At 43.1% G+C, this 27,998-nt stretch overlaps 2 long non-coding RNA genes across 2 annotated transcripts; both read left to right on the top strand.

Moving 5' to 3' along the window:
* The first annotated feature begins 1,795 nt into the window (after positions 1 to 1,795).
* On the top strand, positions 1,796 to 12,809 carry LOC148058785 (uncharacterized). The gene is made up of 3 exons (XR_015709486.1): positions 1,796 to 1,857; positions 12,099 to 12,205; positions 12,328 to 12,809. It is a non-coding gene; the product is annotated as an uncharacterized LOC148058785 (long non-coding RNA).
* Positions 12,810 to 15,836: 3,027 nt separating this feature from the next.
* On the top strand, positions 15,837 to 27,441 carry LOC148058786 (uncharacterized). The gene is made up of 3 exons (XR_015709487.1): positions 15,837 to 15,898; positions 26,731 to 26,837; positions 26,960 to 27,441. It is a non-coding gene; the product is annotated as an uncharacterized LOC148058786 (long non-coding RNA).
* The last annotated feature ends 557 nt before the right edge of the window (positions 27,442 to 27,998 follow it).

The following is a 27,998-nucleotide window of genomic DNA, read 5'->3' on the forward strand; positions in this document are numbered from 1 at the left end:
ACTTTCCCGTACATACCGGGGACGTTCGTTAGCAAAGTTCGTTGCTAATAACCGTTAGCTTCGCCTCAGGAGCAGGTCCGAAAAAGTCGCTTCTGACACCAATGTAACGTTTGGTCCTCCACACATGACCAGACGGTTGTCTTGCACAGATATTGTTTCTTTGTTCGCTGTACTCACAGAGAGGTTATTGTTTCGGCCACAACCAACGCCGCTCGTTCTTCACACCACTAGTTGAACGCGAAATCTCTCTAACAACAACTGCGCATGCGCACAGACTCACCTTCTTAAAGTGCCCGCAACATTAATGAACAGAACAAACAGGATCGTTACAATATATATACAGTATATACACACACACACACACACACACACACACACACACACACGTCTATACACATACACACATATACATATACACACACACGTCTATACACATACACACATATATATACACACACGTCTATACACATACACACATATACACACATATATATACACACACGTCTATACACATACACACACACACGTCTATACACATACACACATATACACACATATATATACACACACACGTCTATACACATACACACATATATAAACACACACACGTATATATATATACACACACACACACACATGTCTATACACATACACACATATACACACACGTCTATACACATACACACATATATATACACACACGTCTATACACACACATATATACACACACACGTCTATACACATACACACATATATATACACACACACGTCTATACACATACACACACATATATACACACACACGTCTATACACATACACACATATATGTACACACATATAAACACACGTCTATACGCATTGACACACCCGCACGCATTGACGCACATTGACACACACACGTATTGACGCACATTGACGCACATTGACACACACGTATTGACGCACATTGACACGCGCGCACGCATTGACACGCACGGGTCACCCAGTATTATACAGAGCACCCCCCGACGTCGGATTCAAACGACCCGGGTTACATTTGACGCGTCGCCCATCTCTTCGTTGCCTTGGTAACGTGACGTGTCGCTGTTTCATTTGGCTACCGTAATTCTACAACTATGAAGCTCATTTGAAATGTTTAATGTCAACAGTGTGATTCTAATCCTGATTGTGCTTAACGACCTCAAACCACTTTAAGGAGGTACAGAGTGAATATAAATCGGTAAAAATGCTTAATTTTAATTTTTTGGAGCTTGGATTGTTTACGCATCGCGGAAGTCAAGAAGCTCTCGCGGATTAAAACATGCTTAAAAGGTCCTGTAAAAGTGACTATATTGTATATTTTTAGGTGTTTCAACTCCATAATGTTGACATTGTTTTATGAATGAGTAAAATAAAGTCTGTGCTATTTCGCTTGATCCTCTTTATAATCCGGTGCGCTTTTCTATGAAAATAGAAGCTTTCATTGAGATTGCGTTTATGGACATATGTTTTCTTTTTATTTAGCTGCGATTATGAGCGTCTACGTGACGTTTGTCAACATTAATCACGAGTCTGCAGGGGTGACGTCACACATGCTAATCAACTGATCCTGCAGCGGTGACGTCACACCACAGGAATACAATGAGATATTGTGCTTGTTTGTTTAAAAGCGCCATGAATACAATAGTAGATGCGTGCTTGTATAAAGACCGAGTTAAGTTTAGTTTAAATTTAGCGTCAGCTAAAAAGTTTTCAAATTGCCGCATACGCAACTTCCGGATGATGACGTCACACTTGTTGACAAAGATCGATCGCATTTTATCCTCACGTTTGTGCATAACTTGACGGAATCAGGTGCGCGTCACTCGTCTATTGAGGTAAGATATCATTATTGCTTTAAGACTCAGAAATAATGTTTCATTGCGTGTAATGTAACTTTCTGTGGTGCGTTAACACGAGAGCTAGTTCGCTAAAACTTAGCTTTTTTAATTATAATGTAACTCACACACGTATTTTGTTTGTTATTTTGAAGGACGAAAATATATTTATATTCCAATAAAAAGTTTGCTATATTGGTGGGTCATGGTAGGCGATTTATTTTATTAATATTCAAGATTCTTAGCTACGGCACCTTCAACACATTCAACGCTTGTTAACCATACAACAGCACGAACGTTTAATCGGCGTGTTAAATAACAGATGCGGTGAACTCTGAGCCGCTGAAGCATCTGAACACCACGCGATAACAAAATATAAAGTGCAACTTACTTTCAAAACAAAGTGAAACAGTACAATATAAAATACTATCGAAAATATACACTTGAATAAAGTTATAAAACAATGCTTCAAGTTTCACACAAAAACTTAAATAGCTGCTTCGACACAACATTCATTTACACACAGCAATATAAACAATAATATAAACGTATTGTTTAGGCTCACCTAGGAGTGATAAGCGAGTGTATTCAGTAAAATTGCAGGAGCGTTGGCACACTTTACAGCTTAATGTGGACAAAACTGAAACTCTGGTGATTGCTCCTGATGATAAGATTCCATGGTTGAGTCAGTACTTGGGTGACTTAGGTCAGTCTGTCAAACTGAGCCTGAGAAACCTGGGTGTTGTATTTGATAAAGACATGTCTCTTGTTCAACACTGCAGAAAACTGACCAGAAACTGTTTCCTTCAACTGAGAAAAATCTCTAAACTTAGGAAAATGTTGTCACAACATGATCTGGAGCTTGTAATCCATGCGTTTGTTTCTTCTCGTCTGGACTATTGTAACGGTTTGTTTTCATGTCTTAACAAGAAGGAGCTGTCTCGTCTGCAGTTGATTCAGAACTCTGCAGCGAGAATTCTGACCCGCTCAAGTAGGAGAACTCACATTTCTCCGATCCTTAAAACTCTTCACTGGCTTCCAGTTTCTTTCAGGATCAACTTTAAAATTCTGGTTCTTACTTTCAGAGCTATTCATGGTCAGGCTCCTCCTTACATCACTGATCTGATCCAGCCTTACACCCCAGCTCGGTCTCTGAGGTCTGTGGATCAGAATCTACTGATGGTTCCACGCACACGGCTCAGGACCAGAGGAGAGAAATCTTTTCAGGCTGTTGCTCCTAAGCTTTGGAACAATCTTCCTCTCTCTTTGCGCTTGATGGAGTCTACTGACTCCTTTAAGAAACATCTTAAGACGTTTCTATTTGTTCAGGCTTTTCCTTGAATTTCTCGAACTTGTTGTTCTCGGTGTTGTCTTGATCTTTGAAGTATGTACTGTTTTGAGTATTGTTTTTGATTGTTAAAGCGCTTTGTGACCCTGGTCTCGAAAAGCGCTATATAAATAAATATTACTTACTTACTTACTTACTTACACGTGTCTCAGTCTCTGAGCCGCTGAAGCATCTGAACACCACGCGTCTCATCCGTGGAACGCAGGTAAAAAACAATGGCCGTCTTAAAGCGACAGTGTCTTGATGCGATACATGCATTGAAAAGTAATAAAACATAAAACACGAAAATAACAACTGGGTTTAATTATATACTTCCAGTGAAAATAATTGAAACATAAAACGACAAATAAACGGCTGGGTTACATTACTAAAAACTAAAGCCTGACAGAGGGGGAGTGGCGCGGGAATGAACTACCGTACTTACTGGCGCGCGCATGTACAGACAGCATATACATCTGTTGTTTTGAGCGAGCACCATAAACCGAATATACACAATAATCCATAGTGGTATTGGTTACAAGTGTCTACACGTGGTGTTCACTGCGCAGGTTAACTGTACCGCATTACAAGTAATAGAATGTAACTTAATGTTGGTGAACCACATAGCAATTCATCTACATTAGAAGTCTAAAAAGCGAATGGTAGTACAGTCACGGTGAATACAATTGTATAAATCGTTTAATTCATTTAAATATAAGTCAGCAGATGGAGAGACTTACCACAGTCTTTACCAATGGAAACATGGCGGTGGTCCATGAGGTCCAATTACTCTAGAAACTTCTGGATCATTTGAAATGGGCGGAGCATATTAAGATATTAACACTGAATATTGTTAAATTGACCCTTGACAGTGTTCATTCACTTTTTACACTGAATAAATAACACCTGGGTTTTAACTCTGGATATTGACAACAGCACTGCAGGGGGAGGAGCCACGTTTTACACCTGTTGTTGTTGTGTTACATCTGGAAGAGTTAAACCAGTCTATGAAATAGTTAAAATACATTAACACTTCCTTTTTGACACTTGGAAATTTACTGTGCACGAACGCACACATTAAACAAATGCGCACACCCACATAAAACAAACGCGCACGCACACATAAAACACACGCATGCGTACACGGACATGCACTGACAAACGCACACACACACGGTGACATGCACACATAAAACACACGCACGCACGCACACATAAAACAAACGCGGACGCACACATCAAAGAAACGCGCACGCACACCTAAAACACACGCATGCACACACAGACATGCACTGACACACGCCCACACACACGGTGACATGCACACATAAACACACGCACGCACGCACACATAAAACAAACGCGGACGCACACAAAACAAACGCGCACGCACACATTAAACACACGCATGCACACACAGACATGCACTGACACACGCATACACACACGGTGACATGCACACATAAAACACACACACGCACGCACACGCAGACACACACTGACACATGCGCACACACACCAGTGACATGCACACAAACGCATAACTACACATCACAAACAAACCTATATATTTTTTTTTTAATCTGCGCTGTTGTGAAAGTGTGTTTCCCCTCTGGGGATGAATAAAGCTTTTCTATTCTATTCTATTCTAAAAAAATCCGCGTTTGTTTTATGTGTTCGTGCGTGCGTGTGTTTTATGTTTGCATGTCACCGTGTGTGTGTGCGTTTGTCAGTGCATGTCTATGTATGCATGCGTGTGTTTTATGTGTGCGTGCGCGTTTGTTTTGTGTGCGTCCGCGTTTGTTTTATGTGTGCATGTCACCGTGTGTGTGTGCGTGTGTCAGTGCATGTCTGTGTGTGCATCCGTGTGTTTTGTGTGCGCGCGCGCGCATTTGTTTTATGTGTGCATGCGCGCATTTGTTTTATGTGTGCATGCGCGCATTTGTTTTATGTGTGCGTGCGCGCATTTGTTTCATGTGACATGCACACATAAAACACACGCACGCACGCACACATAAAACAAACGCGGACGCACACAAAACAAACGCACACGCACACATTAAACACACGCATGCACACACAGACATGCACTGACACACGCACACACACGGTGACATGCACACATAAAACACACACACGCATGCACACACAGACATGCACTGACACACGCACACACACGGTGACATGCACACATAAAACACACACACGCACGCACACGCAGACACACACTGACACATGCGCACACACACCAATGACATGCACACAAACGCATAACTACACATCACAAACAAACCTATAAAACCCGCGTTTGTTTTATGTGTGCGTGCGTGCGTGTGTTTTATGTTTGCATGTCACCGTGTGTGTGTGCGTTTGTCAGTGCATGTCTGTGTATGCATGCGTGTGTTTTATGTGTGCGTGCGCGTTTGTTTTATGTGGGTGTGCGCATTTGTTTAATGTGTGCGTGCGTGTGTTGTGTGCGTGTGCATTTGTTTTATCTGTGCGCGCGCATTTGTTTTGTGTGCTCTTGCGCATTTGTTTTGTGTGCGCGTGCGCATTTCTTTAATATGTGCGTGCGCGCATTTGTTTTATGTGTGCGTGCGCGCATTTGTTTTATGTGACGTGCGCACATTTGTTTTATGTGTGCATGCGCGCATTTGCTTTATGTGTGCATGCGCGCATTTGTTTTATGTGTGCATGCGCGCATTTGTTTTATGTGTGCATGCGCGCATTTGTTTTATGTGTGCGTGCGCGCATTTGTTTCATGTGACATGCACACATAAAACACACGCACGCACGCACACATAAAACAAACGCGGACGCACACAAAACACACGCATGCACACACAGACATGCACTGACACACGCACACACACGGTGACATGCACACATAAAACACACACACGCACGCACACGCAGACACACACTGACACATGCGCACACACACCAATGACATGCACACAAACGCATAACTACACATCACAAACAAACCTATAAAACCCGCGTTTGTTTTATGTGTGCGTGCGTGCGTGTGTTTTATGTTTGCATGTCACCGTGTGTGTGTGCGTTTGTCAGTGCATGTCTGTGTATGCATGCGTGTGTTTTATGTGTGCGTGCGCGTTTGTTTTATGTGGGTGTGCGCATTTGTTTAATATGTGCGTGCGTGTGTTGTGTGCGTGTGCATTTGTTTTATCTGTGCGCGCGCATTTGTTTTGTGTGCTCTTGCGCATTTGTTTTGTGTGCGCGTGCGCATTTCTTTAATATGTGCGTGCGCGCATTTGTTTTATGTGTGCGTGCGCGCATTTGTTTTATGTGACGTGCGCACATTTGTTTTATGTGTGCATGCGCGCATTTGCTTTATGTGTGCATGCGCGCATTTGTTTTATGTGTGCATGCGCGCATTTGTTTTATGTGTGCATGCGCGCATTTGTTTTATGTGTGCGTGCGCGCATTTGTTTCATGTGACATGCACACATAAAACACACGCACGCACGCACACATAAAACAAACGCGGACGCACACAAAACACACGCATGCACACACAGACATGCACTGACACACGCACACACACGGTGACATGCACACATAAAACACACACACGCACGCACACGCAGACACACACTGACACATGCGCACACACACCAATGACATGCACACAAACGCATAACTACACATCACAAACAAACCTATAAAACCCGCGTTTGTTTTATGTGTGCGTGCGTGCGTGTGTTTTATGTTTGCATGTCACCGTGTGTGTGTGCGTTTGTCAGTGCATGTCTGTGTATGCATGCGTGTGTTTTATGTGTGCGTGCGCGTTTGTTTTATGTGGGTGTGCGCATTTGTTTAATGTGTGCGTGCGTGTGTTGTGTGCGTGTGCATTTGTTTTATCTGTGCGCGCGCATTTGTTTTGTGTGCTCTTGCGCATTTGTTTTGTGTGCGCGTGCGCATTTCTTTAATATGTGCGTGCGCGCATTTGTTTTATGTGTGCGTGCGCGCATTTGTTTCATGTGACGTGCGCGCATTTGTTTTATGTGTGCATGCGCGCATTTGCTTTATGTGTGCATGCGCGCATTTGTTTTATGTGTGCATGCGCGCATTTGTTTTATGTGTGCGTGCGCGCATTTGTTTCATGTGACATGCACACATAAAACACACGCACGCACGCACACATAAAACAAACGCGGACGCACACAAAACACACGCATTATGTGTGCGTGCGTGCGTGTGTTTTATGTTTGCATGTCACCGTGTGTGTGCGTTTGTCAGTGCATGTCTGTGTATGCATGCGTGTGTTTTATGTGTGCGTGCGCGTTTGTTTAATGTGGGTGTGCGCATTTGTTTAATGTGTGCGTGCGTGTGTTGTGTGTTGACACGCGCAAGCATTGACGCACATTGTTTTGTGTGCGTCCGCGTTTGTTTTATGTGTGCATGTCACCGTGTGTGTGTGCGTGTGTCAGTGCATGTCTGTGTGTGCATCCGTGTGTTTTGTGTGCGCGCGCGCGCATTTGTTTTATGTGTGCATGCGCGCATTTGTTTTATGTGTGCATGCGCGCATTTGTTTTATGTGTGCGTGCGCGCATTTGTTTCATGTGACATGCACACATAAAACACACGCACGCACGCACACATAAAACAAACGCGGACGCACACAAAACACACGCATGCACACACAGACATGCACTGACACACGCACACACACGGTGACATGCACACATAAAACACACACGCATGCACACACAGACATGCACTGACACACGCACACACACGGTGACATGCACACATAAAACACACACACGCACGCACACGCAGACACACACTGACACATGCGCACACACACCAATGACATGCACACAAACGCATAACTACAGATCACAAACAAACCTATAAAATCCGCGTTTGTTTTATGTGTGCGTGCGTGCGTGTGTTTTATGTTTGCATGTCACCGTGTGTGTGTGCGTTTGTCAGTGCATGTGTGTGTATGCATGCGTGTGTTTTATGTGTGCGTGCGCGTTTGTTTTATGTGGGTGTGCGCATTTGTTTAATGTGTGCGTGCGTGTGTTGTGTGCGTGTGCATTTGTTTTATCTGTGCGCGCGCATTTGTTTTGTGTGCTCTTGGGCATTTGTTTTGTGTGCGCGTGCGCATTTCTTTAATATGTGCGTGCGCGCATTTGTTTTATGTGTGCGTGCGCGCATTTGTTTTATGTGACGTGCGCGCATTTGTTTTATGTGTGCATGCGCGCATTTGCTTTATGTGTGCATGCGCGCATTTGTTTTATGTGTGCATGCGCGCATTTGTTTTATGTGTGCATGCGCGCATTTGTTTTATGTGTGCATGCGCGCATTTGTTTTATGTGTGCGTGCGCGCATTTGTTTCATGTGACATGCACACATAAAACACACGCACGCACGCACACATAAAACAAACGCGGACGCACACAAAACACACGCATGCACACACAGACATGCACTGACACACGCACACACACGGTGACATGCACACATAAAACACACACACGCACGCACACGCAGACACACACTGACACATGCGCACACACACCAATGACATGCACACAAACGCATAACTACACATCACAAACAAACCTATAAAACCCGCGTTTGTTTTATGTGTGCGTGCGTGCGTGTGTTTTATGTTTGCATGTCACCGTGTGTGTGTGCGTTTGTCAGTGCATGTCTGTGTATGCATGCGTGTGTTTTATGTGTGCGTGCGCGTTTGTTTTATGTGGGTGTGCGCATTTGTTTAATGTGTGCGTGCGTGTGTTGTGTGCGTGTGCATTTGTTTTATCTGTGCGCGCGCATTTGTTTTGTGTGCTCTTGCGCATTTGTTTTGTGTGCGCGTGCGCATTTCTTTAATATGTGCGTGCGCGCATTTGTTTTATGTGTGCGTGCGCGCATTTGTTTTATGTGACGTGCGCGCATTTGTTTTATGTGTGCATGCGCGCATTTGCTTTATGTGTGCATGCGCGCATTTGCTTTATGTGTGCATGCGCGCATTTGTTTTATGTGTGCATGCGCGCATTTGTTTTATGTGTGCGTGCGCGCATTGGTTTCATGTGACATGCACACATAAAACACACGCACGCACGCACACATAAAACAAACGCGGACGCACACAAAACACACGCATGCACACACAGACATGCACTGACACACGCACACACACGGTGACATGCACACATAAAACACACACACGCACGCACACGCAGACACACACTGACACATGCGCACACACACCAATGACATGCACACAAACGCATAACTACACGTCACAAACAAACCTATAAAATCCGCGTTTGTTTTATGTGTGCGTGCGTGCGTGTGTTTTATGTTTGCATGTCACCGTGTGTGTGTGCGTTTGTCAGTGCATGTCTGTGTATGCATGCGTGTGTTTTATGTGTGCGTGCGCGTTTGTTTAATGTGGGTGTGCGCATTTGTTTAATGTGTGCGTGCGTGTGTTGTGTGTTGACACGCGCAAGCATTGACGCACATTGACACACGCGCAAGCATTGACGCACATTGACACGCGCGCAAGCATTGACGCACATTGACACTCGCGCGCATATTGACGCACGCACACGCATTGACACGCACGGGCGCATTGACGCACATTGACACGCACGCGCGCATTGACGCACATTGACACGCGCGCAAGCATTGACGCACATTGACACGCGCGCAAGCATATTGACACACGCACACGCATTGACACGCACGCAAGCATTGACGCACATTGACACGCGCGCAAGCATTGACGCACATTGACACACGCGCGCATTGACACACATTGACACGCACATGACAATGGACGTGAGGTTCTGGTCTGCAGCCCACATCTGTGTATCGGATAGTCTGTCAAACATAAAAATGTAAACGGTTAGACTTTTATGATGCAATATACGAGGAACTAACTAAACATATACTGTACACACCTCCATGATGATTGCCTTTCTCAAGTGGCTTTGTATGTGCTGTTGGGTTTTGTCCATCTGTGCTGGTCTGAATTTGGTGACCTCACAAAAAGGGCAGTGAAAGAACAAGCAACACTGACGGCTGTGGAGTGAAGTACATCCTCAAACCTGGCTGATGTTTAACTGATCAGCCATTTATGAGATTAATGAAAGCTTTGACAGAAACTGTTTTCTATATCACAGACTAAGCTACACACACAGGCAAATGAAAACAGCCAGAAATATGTTATGTTCACTGAACACATCATTTATGAACACATTTTTCATGTTGTATAAAACTCAAACATTCTATTGAATGACTGAACAATCTACTTTAATATCCTCGTGTCCAATTAGTTCATATTCAACGTCTGCTATCTCTGGTCTGTTTATCTGGATTCTTGTCACGGGGGCAGCAGCTTCAGCAGAGAGGTCCATACTTTCTTCTCCCCAGTTACATCGTCCAGCTCTTTCTGGAGGACCCCCCTGTGTTTCCAGCCCAGTGGAGGAACATGCTTCTTCAGTGTGTTCTGGGTCTTCCCCGGGTTCTACCATCAGTGGAACATGTTCCACTTCATCGGACTTATTCTCAGATGAATAAATTGATCTAAGACAAGAAAAAAATAAGTCAGTTTAGATTAAAAAAAAAGCTCAAACTAATTGAAATTCTCACGGATGCTCCGTTGAATCCATACATTCATTCATTCCCACTGCCACCTCCTAATAAGAAATAATGATCGTTTCTCTGATGCACAAATACTGCAGTGCTGAAGATATTAAACCAAAATTGACATTCATTTTAATTGTACAAGTGATGACATTTGCAAAATTAATCAACATTACATTTAAACATTAAATCACTTTGATAAATGACTAAAAAACATTCTTACATACCTTCCTTCTTCTCTTGAACTCTTTTCCATCTGGTTAAGGAGAAAAATAATTCAAGGAAATGACTCCAGATAAACACAAATCAATATAATAATGTGATTTTTATGAATGCATTTGTTTTTTACCTCTTTTTCTTTTTTTATACCAATAAACTACAGAACATGTGATCAGTAGAACGATCACAGCAACAATAATTCCAGCCACTTCTCCTGGTGTCAAACCTTCTCGACATACAGAGTCAGAAGAAATAGTTCCTTCTCGTAGATATGTTGAACATCTACAAAGACAAGTGGAGACAGTTTAGAAGAAAACATCTGGAGCAAACATTTGTGAAGCTTCACTCACTGTTTGTGATCCTGACATGACGTGAACGTTCCATTTGAAAATGTTCCTTCACTGCAGGTTCCACACTCAGTGTCTGTGGAGGACGTTCCTGTGAAGAACATTGTGTGTGTCTTATAGTTTCTGCACTCTTGCATTTCACATGTTGGATGTGAAACTCGCCTGCTCTGATGATGAACTGTCCTGGTTCACATGTGGAGTGTTGCTGTGCTGCCACACATGTGTCCACTGAGCCGTCCACACAGAAAAAACCCTCCAGAGGTTCACACTTGGTGTTTGCTGTGAAGGTACAGGATCTGATCTCTCTCAGTCCTGTTAGTCAATAACAAATTCTACATCACATCTACATACTGACCAACTCATCATTCTAGTGAAGAACAAACTTTACCTTCAGTACAGACGAGACACTTGAAACCATGTTTCTCTCGGTTCAATTTGTCCATGTAAGTTCCATCATCACAGACAGTGCAGGACGGAGATGGAAATTCTGTGCAATGAACATTGACTCTGAATCCTGTGAGAGAAATAAATAAATGACACATTTGAGTGACGTTTTACATCAAGACTCCTGACAGTTACTCTTATAAGAAAAAAGGTCAACATTTAAAATAGGCAGAATACATTTGATAGAATCAACATACAAGTGTCATGCTTATGTTCTTTTGTTTTATTTTGAAGGTGGTTTTCCGTTTTCATGTGTCCTGTGTTTTGAGTGACAGACGCTGGCAGGTGCGCGGCTGGGGATGATGGAGTGGCGGGTTCTTCCCATTGATAAGGAGCGTCTCTACCCGGAAGAACTCGCCAGAGTATTGCGTTTCCAGACCAGGTTGGCTGTCCTTTCGATCTCGCTCCTCGCCTTTGAATCACAACTGGATAATCCTTTGGATACTCCTGACGTTGTCAGCACTTTTATTTACTCAAGTGAGTCCTTTTGTCTTTTTGTTTTAGTTGCTGTTGGGACCCCGATCTCCAGAAGTGCCCTGCCTTCGCCCCGAGTGCCTGTTTTGTTTTTTTGTTCCTATTACGGACCGCTCTGGATCTATATAAGACTTTTTTTTCTGAATTTTTCCTCCGTGGATTATTTAGAAGATAGCTGGGAAGGGCGACAGGTCTTGATACCTTCACTTAAACTTAGCGTTACATTTACCGATGTCAATAAAATGAAAAGAGACTTTAATAAACCACAACATGTACCTGTGCTCCTTCCAGCTGGACACTCAACATCCTTATCCTTCAACAGTGGACACTGTGACGTCACTCCTTCAACATCCTTATCCTTGAGAGAAAAGATCATTTAATATCAGATGATTTTTGAGAATCTATCAGTGATAGTTTCGTAGATTCTTCCGCGTCTGACCGTTATAAACCTCCTTGTAGGTGGACAACGCATGCGCAAATGCGTGGTTGATTTCCAACCTCGTGTACTGTACTGACACTAATAGAATGTTTTTCCATCATATTTGTCCATCATGATGAGTGCCATGGATCATACATGAACACACATGTTTAATGATAAATATTTGTTACCAGAGAACAATTGTTTCAACTGTAATGAAGCATACATGTTTGATATTTACCAATTAGTGTTAAATATTAGCTATATTGATGTTTGAGATAAAATGGGGACCCTTGAAATAAAAAGAAAGACCCACACTGTTAAGTCTTTCTGTAGGTTTGTTTATTGGACATAATAAATCGTTTTAGCAACACTAGAGGGCAGCAGAGAGTACAAGTTGCTTTGCGTGCAGGTGGAGAGACAGGACGAGCTAATGAGATCACCTGTGCAGGTGAAGCTTCTGTCTACAGAGCATGACTACAGCCAAGGTAATGTTAAACTCTTCTGTTAAATTGTTCTCATTTGGAGAGAATATCTAAGGATTATGGACATAAACTTGCAGTGTGACTGCAGTTCACACTTTTAATGATGTCGTCGTTGTAAATCTAAAACGTCCCGAGAAAGTAGAATTCTAGTGTTTCTGATCCCATCATGCAGGGAATAGCAGGTTTGATATAAATGTACATGAATTGATTCATTAAAGATATTATTACATTTGTCTCTTTTAACATTAAGACTTCATCACAAAGTATCATTTCTGGAGATGATTTGACTTCAATGTTGACAACAGTTTATACTGAGTGGATCTAGTATAACACTGACAGACCCGGCTGCAGAAAAACATTTAAGGGGGGGCATTACATTTTTTCAGGGGGGCAAACTTTTCAACCTAAAAACGTATTGGCTTCAGGCTGAACAATGGCTCTGGGACGACTCGCACAGTGCAGAGAAATAATTCTCCCATTACTAAAAAGTGACGGTTGATCCCAAAATCTAAAAAAACAACTAACAACCAACAACAAAGTTTAGTGCTGTGTCCATGTATTAAACTAAAGCACCACAGCTTCACTTCTACTAAAACATAAGCACTGAAGTCAACCTGAACACTGGATTGAACATCAAATAAGTTTTCATCTCATTGAACAAAATCATGGTAGGTGTGATGTGTGATCTGTTTGATACTTGATGAAGCCCAGTTGCTGCACATTGGCGCACGCATTGACGCACATTCTTCTTCTGAGAGTTGTAACACAGCGTCTCTTAACTGTTGAGCATGGTCCCGTCGTCTCGCACCAACGTCCATCTCCTCACTTTCGCTCTTCACTTTCCCGTACATACCGGGGACGTTCGTTAGCAAAGTTCGTTGCTAATAACCGTTAGCTTCGCCTCAGGAGCAGGTCCGAAAAAGTCGCTTCTGACACCAATGTAACGTTTGGTCCTCCACACATGACCAGACGGTTGTCTTGCACAGATATTGTTTCTTTGTTCGCTGTACTCACAGAGAGGTTATTGTTTCGGCCACAACCAACGCCGCTCGTTCTTCACACCACTAGTTGAACGCGAAATCTCTCTAACAACAACTGCGCATGCGCACAGACTCACCTTCTTAAAGTGCCCGCAACATTAATGAACAGAACAAACAGGATCGTTACAATATATATACAGTATATACACACACACACACACACACACACGTCTATACACATACACACATATACATATACACACATACGTCTATACACATACACACATATATATACACACACGTCTATACACATACACACATATACACACATATATATACACACACGTCTATACACATACACACATATACACACACACACGTCTATACACATACACACATATACACACATATATATACACACACACGTCTATACACATACACACATATATAAACACACACACGTATATATATATACACACACACACACACACACACGTCTATACACATACACACATATACACACACGTCTATACACATACACACATATATATACACACACGTCTATACACACACATATATACACACACACACGTCTATACACATACACACATATATATACACACACACGTCTATACACATACACACACATATATACACACACACGTCTATACACATACACACATATATGTACACACATATAAACACACGTCTATACGCATTGACACACCCGCACGCATTGACGCACATTGACACACACACACGTATTGACGCACATTGACGCACATTGACACACACGTATTGACGCACATTGACACGCGCGCACGCATTGACACGCACGGGTCACCCAGTATTATACAGAGCACCCCCCGACGTCGGATTCAAACGACCCGGGTTACATTTGACGCGTCGCCCATCTCTTCGTTGCCTTGGTAACGTGACGTGTCGCTGTTTCATTTGGCTACCGTAATTCTACAACTATGAAGCTCATTTGAAATGTTTAATGTCAACAGTGTGATTCTAATCCTGATTGTGCTTAACGACCTCAAACCACTTTAAGGAGGTACAGAGTGAATATAAATCGGTAAAAATGCTTAATTTTAATTTTTTGGAGCTTGGATTGTTTACGCATCGCGGAAGTCAAGAAGCTCTCGCGGATTAAAACATGCTTAAAAGGTCCTGTAAAAGTGACTATATTGTATATTTTTAGGTGTTTCAACTCCATAATGTTGACATTGTTTTATGAATGAGTAAAATAAAGTCTGTGCTATTTCGCTTGATCCTCTTTATAATCCGGTGCGCTTTTCTATGAAAATAGAAGCTTTCATTGAGATTGCGTTTATGGACATATGTTTTCTTTTTATTTAGCTGCGATTATGAGCGTCTACGTGACGTTTGTCAACATTAATCGCGAGTCTGCAGGGGTGACGTCACACATGCTAATCAACTGATCCTGCAGCGGTGACGTCACACCACAGGAATACAATGAGATATTGTGCTTGTTTGTTTAAAAGCGCCATGAATACAATAGTAGATGCGTGCTTGTATAAAGACCGAGTTAAGTTTAGTTTAAATTTAGCGTCAGCTAAAAAGTTTTCAAATTGCCGCATACGCAACTTCCGGATGATGACGTCACACTTGTTGACAAAGATCGATCGCATTTTATCCTCACGTTTGTGCATAACTTGACGGAATCAGGTGCGCGTCACTCGTCTATTGAGGTAAGATATCATTATTGCTTTAAGACTCAGAAATAATGTTTCATTGCGTGTAATGTAACTTTCTGTGGTGCGTTAACACGAGAGCTAGTTCGCTAAAACTTAGCTTTTTTAATTATAATGTAACTCACACACGTATTTTGTTTGTTATTTTGAAGGACGAAAATATATTTATATTCCAATAAAAAGTTTGCTATATTGGTGGGTCATGGTAGGCGATTTATTTTATTAATATTCAAGATTCTTAGCTACGGCACCTTCAACACATTCAACGCTTGTTAACCATACAACAGCACGAACGTTTAATCGGCGTGTTAAATAACAGATGCGGTGAACTCTGAGCCGCTGAAGCATCTGAACACCACGCGATAACAAAATATAAAGTGCAACTTACTTTCAAAACAAAGTGAAACAGTACAATATAAAATACTATCGAAAATATACACTTGAATAAAGTTATAAAACAATGCTTCAAGTTTCACACAAAAACTTAAATAGCTGCTTCGACACAACATTCATTTACACACAGCAATATAAACAATAATATAAACGTTTTGTTTAGGCTCACCTAGGAGTGATAAGCGAGTGTATTCAGTAAAATTGCAGGAGCGTTGGCACACTTTACAGCTTAATGTGGACAAAACTGAAACTCTGGTGATTGCTCCTGATGATAAGATTCCATGGTTGAGTCAGTACTTGGGTGACTTAGGTCAGTCTGTCAAACTGAGCCTGAGAAACCTGGGTGTTGTATTTGATAAAGACATGTCTCTTGTTCAACACTGCAGAAAACTGACCAGAAACTGTTTCCTTCAACTGAGAAAAATCTCTAAACTTAGGAAAATGTTGTCACAACATGATCTGGAGCTTGTAATCCATGCGTTTGTTTCTTCTCGTCTGGACTATTGTAACGGTTTGTTTTCATGTCTTAACAAGAAGGAGCTGTCTCGTCTGCAGTTGATTCAGAACTCTGCAGCGAGAATTCTGACCCGCTCAAGTAGGAGAACTCACATTTCTCCGATCCTTAAAACTCTTCACTGGCTTCCAGTTTCTTTCAGGATCAACTTTAAAATTCTGGTTCTTACTTTCAGAGCTATTCATGGTCAGGCTCCTCCTTACATCACTGATCTGATCCAGCCTTACACCCCAGCTCGGTCTCTGAGGTCTGTGGATCAGAATCTACTGATGGTTCCACGCACACGGCTCAGGACCAGAGGAGAGAAATCTTTTCAGGCTGTTGCTCCTAAGCTTTGGAACAATCTTCCTCTCTCTTTGCGCTTGATGGAGTCTACTGACTCCTTTAAGAAACATCTTAAGACGTTTCTATTTGTTCAGGCTTTTCCTTGAATTTCTCGAACTTGTTGTTCTCGGTGTTGTCTTGATCTTTGAAGTATGTACTGTTTTGAGTATTGTTTTTGATTGTTAAAGCGCTTTGTGACCCTGGTCTCGAAAAGCGCTATATAAATAAATATTACTTACTTACTTACTTACTTACACGTGTCTCAGTCTCTGAGCCGCTGAAGCATCTGAACACCACGCGTCTCATCCGTGGAACGCAGGTAAAAAACAATGGCCGTCTTAAAGCGACAGTGTCTTGATGCGATACATGCATTGAAAAGTAATAAAACATAAAACACGAAAATAACAACTGGGTTTAATTATATACTTCCAGTGAAAATAATTGAAACATAAAACGACAAATAAACGGCTGGGTTACATTACTAAAAACTAAAGCCTGACAGAGGGGGAGTGGCGCGGGAATGAACTACCGTACTTACTGGCGCGCGCATGTACAGACAGCATATACATCTGTTGTTTTGAGCGAGCACCATAAACCGAATATACACAATAATCCATAGTGGTATTGGTTACAAGTGTCTACACGTGGTGTTCACTGCGCAGGTTAACTGTACCGCATTACAAGTAATAGAATGTAACTTAATGTTGGTGAACCACATAGCAATTCATCTACATTAGAAGTCTAAAAAGCGAATGGTAGTACAGTCACGGTGAATACAATTGTATAAATCGTTTAATTCATTTAAATATAAGTCAGCAGATGGAGAGACTTACCACAGTCTTTACCAATGGAAACATGGCGGTGGTCCATGAGGTCCAATTACTCTAGAAACTTCTGGATCATTTGAAATGGGCGGAGCATATTAAGATATTAACACTGAATATTGTTAAATTGACCCTTGACAGTGTTCATTCACTTTTTACACTGAATAAATAACACCTGGGTTTTAACTCTGGATATTGACAACAGCACTGCAGGGGGAGGAGCCACGTTTTACACCTGTTGTTGTTGTGTTACATCTGGAAGAGTTAAACCAGTCTATGAAATAGTTAAAATACATTAACACTTCCTTTTTGACACTTGGAAATTTACTGTGCACGAACGCACACATTAAACAAATGCGCACACCCACATAAAACAAACGCGCACGCACACATAAAACACACGCATGCGTACACGGACATGCACTGACAAACGCACACACACACGGTGACATGCACACATAAAACACACGCACGCACGCACACATAAAACAAACGCGGACGCACACATCAAAGAAACGCGCACGCACACCTAAAACACACGCATGCACACACAGACATGCACTGACACACGCCCACACACACGGTGACATGCACACATAAACACACGCACGCACGCACACATAAAACAAACGCGGACGCACACAAAACAAACGCGCACGCACACATTAAACACACGCATGCACACACAGACATGCACTGACACACGCATACACACACGGTGACATGCACACATAAAACACACACACGCACGCACACGCAGACACACACTGACACATGCGCACACACACCAGTGACATGCACACAAACGCATAACTACACATCACAAACAAACCTATATATTTTTTTTTTAATCTGCGCTGTTGTGAAAGTGTGTTTCCCCTCTGGGGATGAATAAAGCTTTTCTATTCTATTCTATTCTAAAAAAATCCGCGTTTGTTTTATGTGTTCGTGCGTGCGTGTGTTTTATGTTTGCATGTCACCGTGTGTGTGTGCGTTTGTCAGTGCATGTCTATGTATGCATGCGTGTGTTTTATGTGTGCGTGCGCGTTTGTTTTGTGTGCGTCCGCGTTTGTTTTATGTGTGCATGTCACCGTGTGTGTGTGCGTGTGTCAGTGCATGTCTGTGTGTGCATCCGTGTGTTTTGTGTGCGCGCGCGCGCATTTGTTTTATGTGTGCATGCGCGCATTTGTTTTATGTGTGCATGCGCGCATTTGTTTTATGTGTGCGTGCGCGCATTTGTTTCATGTGACATGCACACATAAAACACACGCACGCACGCACACATAAAACAAACGCGGACGCACACAAAACAAACGCACACGCACACATTAAACACACGCATGCACACACAGACATGCACTGACACACGCACACACACGGTGACATGCACACATAAAACACACACACGCATGCACACACAGACATGCACTGACACACGCACACACACGGTGACATGCACACATAAAACACACACACGCACGCACACGCAGACACACACTGACACATGCGCACACACACCAATGACATGCACACAAACGCATAACTACACATCACAAACAAACCTATAAAACCCGCGTTTGTTTTATGTGTGCGTGCGTGCGTGTGTTTTATGTTTGCATGTCACCGTGTGTGTGTGCGTTTGTCAGTGCATGTCTGTGTATGCATGCGTGTGTTTTATGTGTGCGTGCGCGTTTGTTTTATGTGGGTGTGCGCATTTGTTTAATGTGTGCGTGCGTGTGTTGTGTGCGTGTGCATTTGTTTTATCTGTGCGCGCGCATTTGTTTTGTGTGCTCTTGCGCATTTGTTTTGTGTGCGCGTGCGCATTTCTTTAATATGTGCGTGCGCGCATTTGTTTTATGTGTGCGTGCGCGCATTTGTTTTATGTGACGTGCGCACATTTGTTTTATGTGTGCATGCGCGCATTTGCTTTATGTGTGCATGCGCGCATTTGTTTTATGTGTGCATGCGCGCATTTGTTTTATGTGTGCATGCGCGCATTTGTTTTATGTGTGCGTGCGCGCATTTGTTTCATGTGACATGCACACATAAAACACACGCACGCACGCACACATAAAACAAACGCGGACGCACACAAAACACACGCATGCACACACAGACATGCACTGACACACGCACACACACGGTGACATGCACACATAAAACACACACACGCACGCACACGCAGACACACACTGACACATGCGCACACACACCAATGACATGCACACAAACGCATAACTACACATCACAAACAAACCTATAAAACCCGCGTTTGTTTTATGTGTGCGTGCGTGCGTGTGTTTTATGTTTGCATGTCACCGTGTGTGTGTGCGTTTGTCAGTGCATGTCTGTGTATGCATGCGTGTGTTTTATGTGTGCGTGCGCGTTTGTTTTATGTGGGTGTGCGCATTTGTTTAATATGTGCGTGCGTGTGTTGTGTGCGTGTGCATTTGTTTTATCTGTGCGCGCGCATTTGTTTTGTGTGCTCTTGCGCATTTGTTTTGTGTGCGCGTGCGCATTTCTTTAATATGTGCGTGCGCGCATTTGTTTTATGTGTGCGTGCGCGCATTTGTTTTATGTGACGTGCGCACATTTGTTTTATGTGTGCATGCGCGCATTTGCTTTATGTGTGCATGCGCGCATTTGTTTTATGTGTGCATGCGCGCATTTGTTTTATGTGTGCATGCGCGCATTTGTTTTATGTGTGCGTGCGCGCATTTGTTTCATGTGACATGCACACATAAAACACACGCACGCACGCACACATAAAACAAACGCGGACGCACACAAAACACACGCATGCACACACAGACATGCACTGACACACGCACACACACGGTGACATGCACACATAAAACACACACACGCACGCACACGCAGACACACACTGACACATGCGCACACACACCAATGACATGCACACAAACGCATAACTACACATCACAAACAAACCTATAAAACCCGCGTTTGTTTTATGTGTGCGTGCGTGCGTGTGTTTTATGTTTGCATGTCACCGTGTGTGTGTGCGTTTGTCAGTGCATGTCTGTGTATGCATGCGTGTGTTTTATGTGTGCGTGCGCGTTTGTTTTATGTGGGTGTGCGCATTTGTTTAATGTGTGCGTGCGTGTGTTGTGTGCGTGTGCATTTGTTTTATCTGTGCGCGCGCATTTGTTTTGTGTGCTCTTGCGCATTTGTTTTGTGTGCGCGTGCGCATTTCTTTAATATGTGCGTGCGCGCATTTGTTTTATGTGTGCGTGCGCGCATTTGTTTCATGTGACGTGCGCGCATTTGTTTTATGTGTGCATGCGCGCATTTGCTTTATGTGTGCATGCGCGCATTTGTTTTATGTGTGCATGCGCGCATTTGTTTTATGTGTGCGTGCGCGCATTTGTTTCATGTGACATGCACACATAAAACACACGCACGCACGCACACATAAAACAAACGCGGACGCACACAAAACACACGCATTATGTGTGCGTGCGTGCGTGTGTTTTATGTTTGCATGTCACCGTGTGTGTGCGTTTGTCAGTGCATGTCTGTGTATGCATGCGTGTGTTTTATGTGTGCGTGCGCGTTTGTTTAATGTGGGTGTGCGCATTTGTTTAATGTGTGCGTGCGTGTGTTGTGTGTTGACACGCGCAAGCATTGACGCACATTGTTTTGTGTGCGTCCGCGTTTGTTTTATGTGTGCATGTCACCGTGTGTGTGTGCGTGTGTCAGTGCATGTCTGTGTGTGCATCCGTGTGTTTTGTGTGCGCGCGCGCGCATTTGTTTTATGTGTGCATGCGCGCATTTGTTTTATGTGTGCATGCGCGCATTTGTTTTATGTGTGCGTGCGCGCATTTGTTTCATGTGACATGCACACATAAAACACACGCACGCACGCACACATAAAACAAACGCGGACGCACACAAAACACACGCATGCACACACAGACATGCACTGACACACGCACACACACGGTGACATGCACACATAAAACACACACACGCATGCACACACAGACATGCACTGACACACGCACACACACGGTGACATGCACACATAAAACACACACACGCACGCACACGCAGACACACACTGACACATGCGCACACACACCAATGACATGCACACAAACGCATAACTACAGATCACAAACAAACCTATAAAATCCGCGTTTGTTTTATGTGTGCGTGCGTGCGTGTGTTTTATGTTTGCATGTCACCGTGTGTGTGTGCGTTTGTCAGTGCATGTCTGTGTATGCATGCGTGTGTTTTATGTGTGCGTGCGCGTTTGTTTTATGTGGGTGTGCGCATTTGTTTAATGTGTGCGTGCGTGTGTTGTGTGCGTGTGCATTTGTTTTATCTGTGCGCGCGCATTTGTTTTGTGTGCTCTTGCGCATTTGTTTTGTGTGCGCGTGCGCATTTCTTTAATATGTGCGTGCGCGCATTTGTTTTATGTGTGCGTGCGCGCATTTGTTTTATGTGACGTGCGCGCATTTGTTTTATGTGTGCATGCGCGCATTTGCTTTATGTGTGCATGCGCGCATTTGTTTTATGTGTGCGTGCGCGCATTTGTTTCATGTGACATGCACACATAAAACACACGCACGCACGCACACATAAAACAAACGCGGACGCACACAAAACACACGCATGCACACACAGACATGCACTGACACACGCACACACACGGTGACATGCACACATAAAACACACACACGCACGCACACGCATACACACACTGACACATGCGCACACACACCAATGATATGCACACAAACGCATAACTACACATCACAAACAAACCTATAAAACCCGCGTTTGTTTTATGTGTGCGTGCGTGCGTGTGTTTTATGTTTGCATGTCACCGTGTGTGTGTGCGTTTGTCAGTGCATGTCTGTGTATGCATGCGTGTGTTTTATGTGTGCGTGCGCGTTTGTTTTATGTGGGTGTGCGCATTTGTTTAATGTGTGCGTGCGTGTGTTGTGTGCGTGTGCATTTGTTTTATCTGTGCGCGCGCATTTGTTTTGTGTGCTCTTGCGCATTTGTTTTGTGTGCGCGTGCGCATTTCTTTAATATGTGCGTGCGCGCATTTGTTTTATGTGTGCGTGCGCGCATTTGTTTTATGTGACGTGCGCGCATTTGTTTTATGTGTGCATGCGCGCATTTGCTTTATGTGTGCATGCGCGCATTTGTTTTATGTGTGCATGCGCGCATTTGTTTTATGTGTGCGTGCGCGCATTTGTTTTATGTGTGCGTGCGCGCATTTGTTTCATGTGACATGCACACATAAAACACACGCACGCACGCACACATAAAACAAACGCGGACGCACACAAAACACACGCATGCACACACAGACATGCACTGACACACGCACACACACGGTGACATGCACACATAAAACACACACACGCACGCACACGCAGACACACACTGACACATGCGCACACACACCAATGACATGCACACAAACGCATAACTACACATCACAAACAAACCTATAAAACCCGCGTTTGTTTTATGTGTGCGTGCGTGCGTGTGTTTTATGTTTGCATGTCACCGTGTGTGTGTGCGTTTGTCAGTGCATGTCTGTGTATGCATGCGTGTGTTTTATGTGTGCGTGCGCGTTTGTTTTATGTGGGTGTGCGCATTTGTTTAATGTGTGCGTGCGTGTGTTGTGTGCGTGTGCATTTGTTTTATCTGTGCGCGCGCATTTGTTTTGTGTGCTCTTGCGCATTTGTTTTGCGCATGTGTCAGTGTGTGTCTGCGTGTGCGTGCGTGTGTGTGTTTTATGTGTGCATGTCACCGTGTGTGTGCGTGTGTCAGTGCATGTCTGTGTGTGCATGCGTGTGTTTTGTGTGCGTCCGCGTTTGTTTTATGTGTGCGTGCGTGCGTGTGTTTTATGTGTGCATGTCACATGAAACAAATGCGCGCACGCACACATAAAACAAATGCGCGCATGCACACATAAAACAAATGCGCGCATGCACACATAAAGCAAATGCGCGCATGCACACATAAAACAAATGCGCGCACGTCACATAAAACAAATGCGCGCACGCACACATAAAACAAATGCGCGCACGCACATATTAAAGAAACGCGCACGCGCACACACACCAATGACATGCACACAAACGCATAACTACACATCACAAACAAACCTATAAAATCCGCGTTTGTTTTATGTGTGCGTGCGTGCGTGTGTTTTATGTTTGCATGTCACCGTGTGTGTGTGCGTTTGTCAGTGCATGTCTGTGTATGCATGCGTGTGTTTTATGTGTGCGTGCGCGTTTGTTTAATGTGGGTGTGCGCATTTGTTTAATGTGTGCGTGCGTGTGTTGTGTGTTGACACGCGCAAGCATTGACGCACATTGACACGCGCAAGCATTGACGCACATTGACACGCGCGCAAGCATTGACGCACATTGACACTCGCGCATATTGACGCACGCACACGCATTGACACGCACGGGCGCATTGACGCACATTGACACGCACGCGCGCATTGACGCACATTGACACGCACGCGCGCAAGCATTGACGCACATTGACACGCGCGCAAGCATATTGACACACGCACACGCATTGACACGCACGCAAGCATTGACGCACATTGACACGCGCGCGCATTGACGCACATTGACACACGCGCGCATTGACACACATTGACACGCACATGACAATGGACGTGAGGTTCTGGTCTGCAGCCCACATCTGTGTATCGGATAGTCTGTCAAACATAAAAATGTAAACGGTTAGACTTTTATGATGCAATATACGAGGAACTAACTAAACATATACTGTACACACCTCCATGATGATTGCCTTTCTCAAGTGGCTTTGTATGTGCTGTTGGGTTTTGTCCATCTGTGCTGGTCTGAATTTGGTGACCTCACAAAAAGGGCAGTGAAAGAACAAGCAACACTGACGGCTGTGGAGTGAAGTACATCCTCAAACCTGGCTGATGTTTAACTGATCAGCCATTTATGAGATTAATGAAAGCTTTGACAGAAACTGTTTTCTATATCACAGACTAAGCTACACACACAGGCAAATGAAAACAGCCAGAAATATGTTATGTTCACTGAACACATCATTTATGAACACATTTTTCATGTTGTATAAAACTCAAACATTCTATTGAATGACTGAACAATCTACTTTAATATCCTCGTGTCCAATTAGTTCATATTCAACGTCTGCTATCTCTGGTCTGTTTATCTGGATTCTTGTCACGGGGGCAGCAGCTTCAGCAGAGAGGTCCATACTTTCTTCTCCCCAGTTACATCGTCCAGCTCTTTCTGGAGGACCCCCCTGTGTTTCCAGCCCAGTGGAGGAACATGCTTCTTCAGTGTGTTCTGGGTCTTCCCCGGGTTCTACCATCAGTGGAACATGTTCCACTTCATCGGACTTATTCTCAGATGAATAAATTGATCTAAGACAAGAAAAAAATAAGTCAGTTTAGATTAAAAAAAAAGCTCAAACTAATTGAAATTCTCACGGATGCTCCGTTGAATCCATACATTCATTCATTCCCACTGCCACCTCCTAATAAGAAATAATGATCGTTTCTCTGATGCACAAATACTGCAGTGCTGAAGATATTAAACCAAAATTGACATTCATTTTAATTGTACAAGTGATGACATTTGCAAAATTAATCAACATTACATTTAAACATTAAATCACTTTGATAAATGACTAAAAAACATTCTTACATACCTTCCTTCTTCTCTTGAACTCTTTTCCATCTGGTTAAGGAGAAAAATAATTCAAGGAAATGACTCCAGATAAACACAAATCAATATAATAATGTGATTTTTATGAATGCATTTGTTTTTTACCTCTTTTTCTTTTTTTATACCAATAAACTACAGAACATGTGATCAGTAGAACGATCACAGCAACAATAATTCCAGCCACTTCTCCTGGTGTCAAACCTTCTCGACATACAGAGTCAGAAGAAATAGTTCCTTCTCGTAGATATGTTGAACATCTACAAAGACAAGTGGAGACAGTTTAGAAGAAAACATCTGGAGCAAACATTTGTGAAGCTTCACTCACTGTTTGTGATCCTGACATGACGTGAACGTTCCATTTGAAAATGTTCCTTCACTGCAGGTTCCACACTCAGTGTCTGTGGAGGACGTTCCTGTGAAGAACATTGTGTGTGTCTTATAGTTTCTGCACTCTTGCATTTCACATGTTGGATGTGAAACTCGCCTGCTCTGATGATGAACTGTCCTGGTTCACATGTGGAGTGTTGCTGTGCTGCCACACATGTGTCCACTGAGCCGTCCACACAGAAAAAACCCTCCAGAGGTTCACACTTGGTGTTTGCTGTGAAGGTACAGGATCTGATCTCTCTCAGTCCTGTTAGTCAATAACAAATTCTACATCACATCTACATACTGACCAACTCATCATTCTAGTGAAGAACAAACTTTACCTTCAGTACAGACGAGACACTTGAAACCATGTTTCTCTCGGTTCAATTTGTCCATGTAAGTTCCATCATCACAGACAGTGCAGGACGGAGATGGAAATTCTGTGCAATGAACATTGACTCTGAATCCTGTGAGAGAAATAAATAAATGACACATTTGAGTGACGTTTTACATCAAGACTCCTGACAGTTACTCTTATAAGAAAAAAGGTCAACATTTAAAATAGGCAGAATACATTTGATAGAATCAACATACAAGTGTCATGCTTATGTTCTTTTGTTTTATTTTGAAGGTGGTTTTCCGTTTTCATGTGTCCTGTGTTTTGAGTGACAGACGCTGGCAGGTGCGCGGCTGGGGATGATGGAGTGGCGGGTTCTTCCCATTGATAAGGAGCGTCTCTACCCGGAAGAACTCGCCAGAGTATTGCGTTTCCAGACCAGGTTGGCTGTCCTTTCGATCTCGCTCCTCGCCTTTGAATCACAACTGGATAATCCTTTGGATACTCCTGACGTTGTCAGCACTTTTATTTACTCAAGTGAGTCCTTTTGTCTTTTTGTTTTAGTTGCTGTTGGGACCCCGATCTCCAGAAGTGCCCTGCCTTCGCCCCGAGTGCCTGTTTTGTTTTTTTGTTCCTATTACGGACCGCTCTGGATCTATATAAGACTTTTTTTTCTGAATTTTTCCTCCGTGGATTATTTAGAAGATAGCTGGGAAGGGCGACAGGTCTTGATACCTTCACTTAAACTTAGCGTTACATTTACCGATGTCAATAAAATGAAAAGAGACTTTAATAAACCACAACATGTACCTGTGCTCCTTCCAGCTGGACACTCAACATCCTTATCCTTCAACAGTGGACACTGTGACGTCACTCCTTCAACATCCTTATCCTTGAGAGAAAAGATCATTTAATATCAGATGATTTTTGAGAATCTATCAGTGATAGTTTCGTAGATTCTTCCGCGTCTGACCGTTATAAACCTCCTTGTAGGTGGACAACGCATGCGCAAATGCGTGGTTGATTTCCAACCTCGTGTACTGTACTGACACTAATAGAATGTTTTTCCATCATATTTGTCCATCATGATGAGTGCCATGGATCATACATGAACACACATGTTTAATGATAAATATTTGTTACCAGAGAACAATTGTTTCAACTGTAATGAAGCATACATGTTTGATATTTACCAATTAGTGTTAAATATTAGCTATATTGATGTTTGAGATAAAATGGGGACCCTTGAAATAAAAAGAAAGACCCACACTGTTAAGTCTTTCTGTAGGTTTGTTTATTGGACATAATAAATCGTTTTAGCAACACTAGAGGGCAGCAGAGAGTACAAGTTGCTTTGCGTGCAGGTGGAGAGACAGGACGAGCTAATGAGATCACCTGTGCAGGTGAAGCTTCTGTCTACAGAGCATGACTACAGCCAAGGTAATGTTAAACTCTTCTGTTAAATTGTTCTCATTTGGAGAGAATATCTAAGGATTATGGACATAAACTTGCAGTGTGACTGCAGTTCACACTTTTAATGATGTCGTCGTTGTAAATCTAAAACGTCCCGAGAAAGTAGAATTCTAGTGTTTCTGATCCCATC

This window comes from Callionymus lyra, chromosome 19 (assembly GCF_982586985.1).
Source record: "Callionymus lyra chromosome 19, fCalLyr1.hap1.1, whole genome shotgun sequence".
NCBI classification, from domain to species: domain Eukaryota; kingdom Metazoa; phylum Chordata; class Actinopteri; order Syngnathiformes; family Callionymidae; genus Callionymus; species Callionymus lyra.